The following is a 10,123-nucleotide window of genomic DNA, read 5'->3' on the forward strand; positions in this document are numbered from 1 at the left end:
ACATAATATTATCTTGATAATTAAACGACAGTACGACAGATAGTACGACATTTAATACTGACAGTACAAATATTACATAATATAATGAACAGTACGACAAATATAATGAACAGTACATTTTTTGAAAGCGAAAGATACGACAAACTTTAAAAATGACGATTAAAAATCCATGCTATAAATAACAACATATAGATGAACGGTAGTGTAAGCAACCGAGGTCCGTATTTTTCAGGACTATGCAGACAGAAAAAGGACATGATCACCACCAAAACAGTGATGACCATAAGAAAAAACGTATCCATCGACTTTGCCATTTTTGCCGGGAATGAAGAGAAAATAATTATGAGATAGAAGTTTGAGAAATGAGTTGAAATTTGATATGAGAATTTATGGAAAAAATGAGAGATATTTATAGAGTGAAAAGAAGGATAGAGACGTTGGGGAATGAAGTGATACCGTACAAAAAAAGGAAAATTTGAGTGGTAGTAGGATTTGAAAGAAAGTGTATGGTAGGGTTTGAAAAGAGAGATGTATGGAATAAATTTAGGATTTGATTTGAAAGAAAGAGATTTGAAAAGAAAGGAAGAGATTTGAAAATAAAGGAAGATATTTTGAAAATAATAATATAGTACAAAAATTAGTGGGAAACAAAAACTAATAATAATTTAATTGTTACCAGTACAGTCTGAATCCCCGGACTCTGCGCTTGCAAAAAATTTACTTCGGTACCAATTGCGTCAGTACTATTTATCTGCAAATAAATCTCAAATAAACAGCGTGTGTGAAGTGATAAACAGTACTTGGCCTTTGTGTAAGAATAAATTCAACAGCGAACAAAAATACCGTATAAGAAATATTCTAGAAACCGAGTATTCATAAAATCAGGATATTTGTGAAATAAAATCCAAGATTATATGAAACTCCCAATTTTTAGACAGAAGTCTGTTGCCTTCTTCTTAAAAAGGATGCGGACAAATTTTGGGGTATAACACATACTGTTCACCATCTTCCCTGAAGATACTTGCGGATTTATATATGGGGTTTGCTGCGGATTTAGCTGCGGGTAGACCTTCGAATCTCAAAAACCTACAAAACAACGTTAATAGAAACGAAGAAAAGCCCAAATCTCATAAACCAGACATAGCAAGTTTAATTGCGCGATTTGTTTGCCTTAAAGCCGGCTGCAGCCGTGAAAACGAAGAAGAAAATCTCAATGCCCTAACCATGGCAAAACATGAATCCCACACCAAACTCTATCACCAATGATTCAAATGTACTCTAAACAATTAGCGGTTGTTTGTCAGAAATCACTGGTAAACATTTATTTACTATGTTTGTGTGCATATTAGATTAAATAATTACTAGGACCTTACCATATAATTCTACAAACTCTTAATTTATTAGAACCAGTCTAATATAGTACTAAGATATAATACTAATTAAGGTAATGGAATATTGAAGTAAGTAATTAAACTGAAGCTAATTCATATATATATATATATATATATATATATATATATATATATATATATATATATATATATATATATATATATATATATATATATGGTGCCTATCGTCACACTAAAACAACATAAAATCACCTATTTCAACAATAAAATCACTTAATACAAACAAACAAATGCAGGTCCCCCCCTTAAATAGCATGAGACGCCCACCCCCACTAGGGAGGAGGCTCATGCCTCCAATTCACGCATCATGGGGGCGCCCGACCTCCCTTCCAAGGAGACCCCCCGTCCCCACTTTGATTCGTCAATTTTCTTTGTAACTTCCTGCAACTACTTATACGCATACATACTACTAGTCTCCTTATTTTCAATTATACCCAGGCAACATTATATTTCAACACAACATAGGCAACGAAATGGAACCATGTTCAACACAGGCAATTCATCAACGCAAATCAATTATATTAACGGAACGAATCGCAATTTTTAATACGCAAAAACATAAATATATACCCCAAAATCCTACATACTACCCATCATAAATTTTGACAACAACTTCTCCCAATTGATCTCACTTCCACTTGGAGCCTCCAACCCTTATTCCTTTTCTTTCTCAATGCTACATACTGTTTCGTTTGGTTTTTGGCTGCTAGTTACAACTTATGTAACACATAACCTAATATAATAATAATAGGTCTCCTAATAAACTAATGGGCCTACTAATACTATCCTCAAAAAATGCTATTCTCACCTATAACTCAAATCCATCGACTAAACTAATATTATTTCCAATAATATTTCTCTTCCGATTAAAATCCGACTAAATAATTTAATCGCTCTCACACATATATTAATATAACATATAAATCCAACTTCGATCGAATTTCCATATTAAATCCTTGAATAATTTATTTAATTAATTAAATAAATTTCCGTGTGTTACATTGGGAATCCATGGTGACAAGCGGGAAATCAATATCTAGAGTAGATATAGTATCAGTCTTGCAATTCTCAAAATTACAATCACAAGAACCATTATCATTATGACTAAAAGGATCAATATGGGTGAGTTTTGAACTGCTAGTAATATGAAAATCAGAAGAAAGAGAGTAAAAAGGATTGTGTTCAAGGAAAACCACATGACGAGAAACATACAATTTCTCTGCACCAGGATCATAACAATGATAACCCTTTTGACCATCTCCATAGCCAAGAAAAACACATATAGTAGAACAAGAAGATAACTTACTACGTTGTACTTGTCGGCAAAAAATAAAACAAGTAGAACCAAACACTTTTAAAGAGGAGTAATTAGGGATAAAGTTATACATCTTTCAAAGAGAGACAAACCTAATGTGACGAATAATGGGATTCTATTAATAACATGAACGGTAGTAAGAATTGCTTCACCTTAAAATTCATTAGGAATCGAGGCAGACAATAAAAAAGAACGAGCAATCTCAATAATATGACGGTGTTTCCTTTCAGTAACTACATTCTATTCAGTACAATATGTTTGATGAATTATACCATTAAAAACAAGCAATTCAGAGAATTTATTAGAGGTATACTCACTACCTAAATCATAAGTGAAAGACTTTATAATAACATTATGTTGTGTCTTAACCATAGTACGAAACATACACTAAATGTCGAAACATTCAGAATAATTTTTCATAAGATAACCCCAAGAATAACGAGTATAGTCATCAATAAACGAAACATAGTATCTAGATCCACCCTTAGTAAGAAGCGATAATGGACCCCATACATCATAGAAAACTAAGTCAAATGGTGCATATGAAATGGAAATACTTTTATTAAATGGTAAAGCTGAAAATTTAGAAAGTATACAACCACAACAATTTGAAATATCAGTGGTTTGTAACTTTTCTAAAGCTCGAGTAGAAGTCAAATATTTTAATCTAGAAGCAGATGCATGTCCAACATAATAATGCCATAAATAAAAACTAGAAGACGAATAATTCAAACGAAAAGAGGATAATAAATTAGTTGGGGAGCTAGAGGTGGAACTTGCAGTAACTGGAACTCTCAACTCATCTAAAACATAAAGTTTCCCTTGTCTACGACCTGTCCCAATCGGCCTCCTAGAATGAGGATCCTGCACACAATAAGAACTGGGACAAAACATAATTGAGTAACCAGAATCGCATAATTGACTAATAGAAGCAAGACTCAAAGTGATTAGGAATATGATAAACATCATAAAATGAAAAATTGGGTGTCGAGACAGAACCAATTCCTGATAATTGCATATGAGTGCCATCAACACTCATAACTGACATAAATGGTGCATTATTCAAAGAAAAATGATTTATCATCATATGACATATGAAATGATGCTCCATATTTTAGAATCAGCGTGGAAGAAGATAAACCTAACAAAAAAGAAGAGTGCAAACCCTTATTATAGGAGGAAGGCAGGACACATGACTGAGTGGTAAGAAGCTTTTGAAGCTGCTATACAATATTAGATTTTTCAGAGGTAGAAGGAGCAGGAACAACAACATTGGATGACGGACTCAGGAAATTATTGATCGTTCAAATATTCCTATTTGGTTATTATTGTTCAATGGAATTAGATGAAGAGATAAGAGTGACAAATAAGTGATGATCATTTAATTAAAATAATGAAATAAAAGAAATTAAAATAAAGTCATTTTCAAAGGCTTATTGTTATTATTGGTAAATTAAATGATTAATTTATCATAATAAAAAAAATTTAAAGATCCCTGTTGTAATTATGTCAAAAAATTATTATGTATTTATTTTGAAAATTCTAAAATTTATAATTTATTTTGAATTAAAACAACTTAAAAACTACAAAAACTAAAATTATGAATTTTTAAAAAATAAATTTATTCAGAAATTTAAATACTCGATTTAGAAGCCTCCTTAAAACTTAATTATTAATCAATAATTTTTTATTATAAATTAAAAAAAAACTTATTATAATTTTAAAAGGTAGAAAAACTTAAACTGAAAAAGAAAAAGATATACAACAACTTAAGAAAAAATAAAGTAAAATTTCTTTGTAGTTGCCATTTCTCAAACGGAGTTCCACCTAAATGAGAAAAAGGCAACTATAACACATACATTTACACATAACCAATCATATTTTTTTATTAGTTAAAAAATTGAAATAAAATTGTCTTTCTCCTCTATTAAATCAACCACTAAATGATGGCAATTATAAACGAAATTTAATTTTAAATAATTTTTAATTTTCTCATTTTTATTAGTTGTTCCTAAAAATATAAATTTAAGTTCGTATCCATACAAGTAATTCTCATGAATTGAAAGAAATTAACGTGACCTCTCCAAAAACTTAAAAAGAAAACAAATTATGAAAACTTAAAAAAGAAAACCCAGGTTTCAGTATTCTATTTCTAGAACTAATTAGACCAAAAAAAATTAAAAATTATTAAAACAAAAGAAAAATGCAGTACACGTTCTGTTCCACTTAACCAACATTTCTAAAACTGTCATTGCTCCAAATTTGTCTCTCAAGCCGCTTTTGATTCTTTCCCATGCTTTCATTGATTGCTTCTTTCTTGGTTTCGTTTGCAAGCTTTATTTTCTACACTTTCTCTCTTCACAAATTGGCAAGCTCTTCTTCTTTCTTCCTTGCTAGTTTCCATCATTCTCTCCCGCTTTATCTATTTTTTCTTCTTTTCATCAACCTTAATTTTATAACTTTTGTTTCTAATTTAACAATTTGATTTTGTTGTTGTTGTTATCATTTTTTGTTTTGGCCATGTTTTTGATATGGTAATGATTAACTAGTCAGAGACCCGTGTTGTCGCTGGAATGTATTATTTGTGGTGTAGTATTTTATGAACGATATGAAAAATATGAAGTAAAAAAGTTTAATTAAATTGTATTTATAAAATGGAAATTAGCCATATAAAATTATTTTTTACTAATAAGATATTAGTAGTATGAAAATTATGTTCTAATTTAAAATAATTTCACATGTGAACATTTCAGAAAGACATGAAAATCTATTTTGTGCACTCCTTTCTCAGACTAATTTCAACAGAAAAGATACTCGTGCATCCGTAAGGTGAATTTATTTTAATTTTGATGTAATAATTATTTTATTTATACAATGAAAAATTATGAAATCATGTTTATGTGATTATACAAAATATAATGATAAACTTGACAAATGATTATTTAGATACACATGTTAATTTAAATAGAATTACATCATTGTAAAATAAATAATTACTATATAAACTCAATTGTATTAAATAATAATAAAATACTTGTGATATGGAGAAAGAAAAAAAATGACATTTAAAAATAAGAATTTTATTTTCAAATAATGATAATAATTTGAGAGTGACCCATAAGATAAAAAGTTAGTTGTTTGAATGACCATGCAGTATTATTCAATTCAATAAAATATATTTTTAATGATAATAAATAAAAAATACTCAATTATTGTTTATATTACTCAAAGTATTATATTTATTACTCAAAATAATATACAGATTACTCAAAATAGTATAAATATTACTCAGAACAATGAATATATTACTCAAAATAGTTAAAATTTGATATTACTTAGAATTGTGTAAATATTACTCAGAATAGTGTACTCATTACTCACAATTAATAATTACTCATAATTAATAGATGTGTACAAATAATGCATATATTATTCATGGATTATGATATTATTCTCGTTTCTAACTAAAATGTTACTTGAAACAATTTAAATATTACTCGTTCGAAACTTATGTACCGTGCATAAGAATATACCTTATGCACATCAACCCAACCCGTAGGTAGTAGATTATTGTTATGTTTGGGAACTATTGACTTTTTTTCAAGCGATTATTCTTAAAAACAAAATTTAGAGGTGTTATTATTCTTGTCTACATTGTAATCCTATTGTTAGTTGTTATGATTTAATGGGTTAAATATACAAAAACTCTTGTAATATAGGCGAAATTTGCTTTTTCTTCTGTAAATATTTCTTTTCAGACACTCCTTTTAAAATATAAAAATACTATGTCTTTTGCCCCCTAAATGTAAACTTTACTCTTGTAATATTTTTTTGTTTGATTTCCCCCCTCAGATTTGATGTTTAAATTGCTTGCTTATGGGGTAATCCAAACAAAAAAATATTAAAGGGGAAATTAAACAAAAATATTATCAGAGGATAAAACAAATTTCGACTATATTAAAAGGCATAAAATGGTATTAACCCTAATTTAATAATGTAGTTTGTTTGGTAGGCATGATATGGAATTATTAGAATTGTGAAGAGAACATACTTTTGTTACAAATTGCAGGGTTGTACTCAACATAACAGATTTATAAAAATAAATTTAAAGTACAACACTAATTTTCATTTGCAGCATCATAGGTTTTTTACAGAATGTAAGATCATAGGATTTTTTACATGGTGGACAAAAAAGTATCATACTTTACATTCAAATTAGTGTTGTAAAAAAAGCTTATTTTCATTGCTATGTTGTAAACACTGCTATGCTGTAAGTATATCATAGCAGACGGAGAAAAGGAGATATGGAAAGCTGTTTCTAGTATAGGTAATACCAAAGCGCCCGACATAAGCAGATTTAATGCATATTTCTATAATATAACTTGGAAGACAGTAAAAAAAAGTGGTTGAAGCTGTATCAGAATTTTTTTATAGAAGTCCTATGTTCAAAGAGTTTAAGTGCTTTTTGGTAACTTTGATCCCCATGTCTCCCATAATCAAGGATATGAAGCCCACTGCTTGTTGTAGCATTGTGTACAAGGTGATTTCTAAAATTATCAAAGCAAGGCTTGGAGAGGTGATCAATACTATTATTGATGACAACCAATAGGCTTTTGTATCTGGAAGAGTGATTCATGACATGATCCAAATGGATATACATAAAGCTTACTTTACGGTGGAATGAGAGCCTCTGTGTCACTTTATAGTGGAATTTGGTCTCCCTCAACAATTCCTTACGCGGATTATAGCTTGTGTAACAATGGTTTGGTACAAATTTCTATTAACGGTGTTCCTTCTAGAACTCATGAAGCCAAATCAGGGCTGCGTTAGAGAGACCTTGTATCTTTGTTATTGTTTGTCCTCGTCATGGAGTATTTTCAGTGGGTGTGGCGAAGGTTGATCCATAATTCCAACTTTAGTTTTCATCCTAAATGTGAAAAAATGAAGATTCTCCATCTTTGTTTGGCGAACGATATTCTCATCTTCTTGAGACGTGATATGATATCAATGCAGCTAATCTTGGATAAGGTAAAGCTTTTCTCCGTCTATGCTGGTCTCACCATTAACATCGCAAAAAAAGTAAGGTTTTATGAGCAGGAATTAATAACAACACTCGGGAAAATTTCCGGAACGCGAGCGGCTTTGCAATAGGACCGCTGCTGATTAAATACCCCAGAGTTCTGTTGGCTAGTAGAAAATTATCGATTCATGATTATAACCCTCTGATTGACAAAATGTCGCAGCGGCTCAATCATTGGAGCATCAGGTTGCTGTTGTATGTGGGAAGACTCCAATTGGTGAAGAGCGTAATGTTTGCGATTGCCAACTTTTAAATGCAAAGTTTTCCATTCCAAAAAAAATTCATTTCTCATATTCATAGATTCTGCAGAGAATTCTTATGGACAGAAAAGTAAACCCGCTCTTGTAAGGCTGGTATCGTGGGATCACATTTGTGATCCAGTTTTTGCTAGGGGTCTAAATTTGATCCCTCTGCGAGAATGGAATAAAGTCACTCTTGAAAAACTGCTATGGAATGTTTATGCAAAAAAGGATAGACTATGGATCAATTGGATACATGCCTACTAACTGAAAAAAGAGACTGCCAATACCTTCATTCCATCGGGGCAATGTTCATGGATCATTAAGGCTATGTTCAAGAACCGGAACATGCTAGTATAATCTACTATGTGGTGTGAGTTTCTAACCAAAGGGAGGTATGTAACCAAGCAAATATACAAATTGTTTAGAGGTTATAAGCCAAAAGTTTGCTGGAGGAAATAGTTTTTTAGTAATATAGCTAGACCAATAGAGAAGTTCACGATGTGGCTAGCTTGTTCTTAATAGACTCCCCACGAAAGATCAGTCGGCTAATTTTGGAGTAGTCACGGGTGGAAAATGTGTGTTTTGTGGGATGCAGGAAAGTGTGGACACCTGTTCTTTTTGTAAGATACAACAAATGAAATTTGGGGTCAAATCTTGGTGTGGCTAAAATATAATCATAAACCGGATGACAGGGACAAGGAAATGAATACTATATATCGGTGGAGTCTGGCAAAGGTTGCAGTAAGCTTATTCTAAATAAATGCTCTTACTGAGACAATCTCTGCCATTTGAAAAATGCACAATAATATCATTTTCCAACACACCAAATCGAATTGTCTTCGGACAAGTTTTATTATTGAGAGGATATTATGTATAGCGGAAACTAGAAAAGATTAGTAACTTATTGTAATAAGCTAAAAGTAGTTTCAAAATCCTAATGTGTGGCTTGTAATTTGACGATATGAATGATTGGATCTTCTTATTTGTTCTTGCATTATATAAATATTTCTTCTTAAAAAAAAATCATAGCAGATTTTTAAAACAGATAAATATCTCTATGCGAAAAGTATATAGACAAATTAAAAATGTATATTTTAGTAAATTTTAAAAACGAAAAATGAAATTAAATAAAAAACTATTTTCTAATACAATTTAAAAGAAGCATCTAAAGTACAATCTAAAAAGTGAAAAATAACAATACAAAAGAAAATAGAAAAAACAATCCAACAAAGGTAGAGTTTAACTAAAAACTATAAATAAAGCATAAAGAAACCTAGGAAATCAAAAACTAAAGACTCACCGTCCATACATATCAATTTATTGTTAATTAATTGTATAGTTATTCAAATTTAATATAATATAACATTAAATCTTTTTGACTTATATTAAAACCCGCCCAGATAAACACAACATTAAAATTGAAAATAATAAATAAGATTAATTGTATTGTGTTAACATTTGCCTCTATATAACTCAAAATCCTACGGAGAAATTTTTTATAAAACAAGAGTGAGACTAAAATACCAACCAAACAACTATGGCTAAATTAGTTTATGCATTTCTTCTAATGGCTGTCACAACTCTTGTGATCCAACATGTTTATGTGAGTGATTTGATTTTTTCTGTTTATTTAGTTTAAAAATAATGATTTATAATTCTGAGTTTATTCATACTAACATCTGTTTATTTATTTTTTAAATAAAAATCTACATGCTGGTGGAGAAGGATCTCTTCAACCCAATGGTATGAACTCTAGCTATTGTTTTTTAACAATATTCTTCTAGTTATCATATGAGAAACTCAACATTGCTCACCATTAAAATCTTGTTTTAATTTTTTCAGAGTGTGCGGGAGCATGTAATGTGAGATGTTCAGCAAGTTCATACAAGGAGAGATGTTTAGAGTATTGTAACATTTGTTGTGCAAAATGTTTATGTGTTCCATCTGGAACATCTGGTAACAAGGAAGAATGTCCATGCTATAATGACTTGAAAAATGATAAAGGAGGACCCAAGTGTCCCTAGTTTTTTTTATGGTTTATGCATGCATAGATCTATGGGAATGTATTTCTCTG

Source organism: Vicia villosa, linkage group LG2 (genome assembly GCF_029867415.1).
Source record: "Vicia villosa cultivar HV-30 ecotype Madison, WI linkage group LG2, Vvil1.0, whole genome shotgun sequence".
NCBI lineage: Eukaryota > Viridiplantae > Streptophyta > Magnoliopsida > Fabales > Fabaceae > Vicia > Vicia villosa.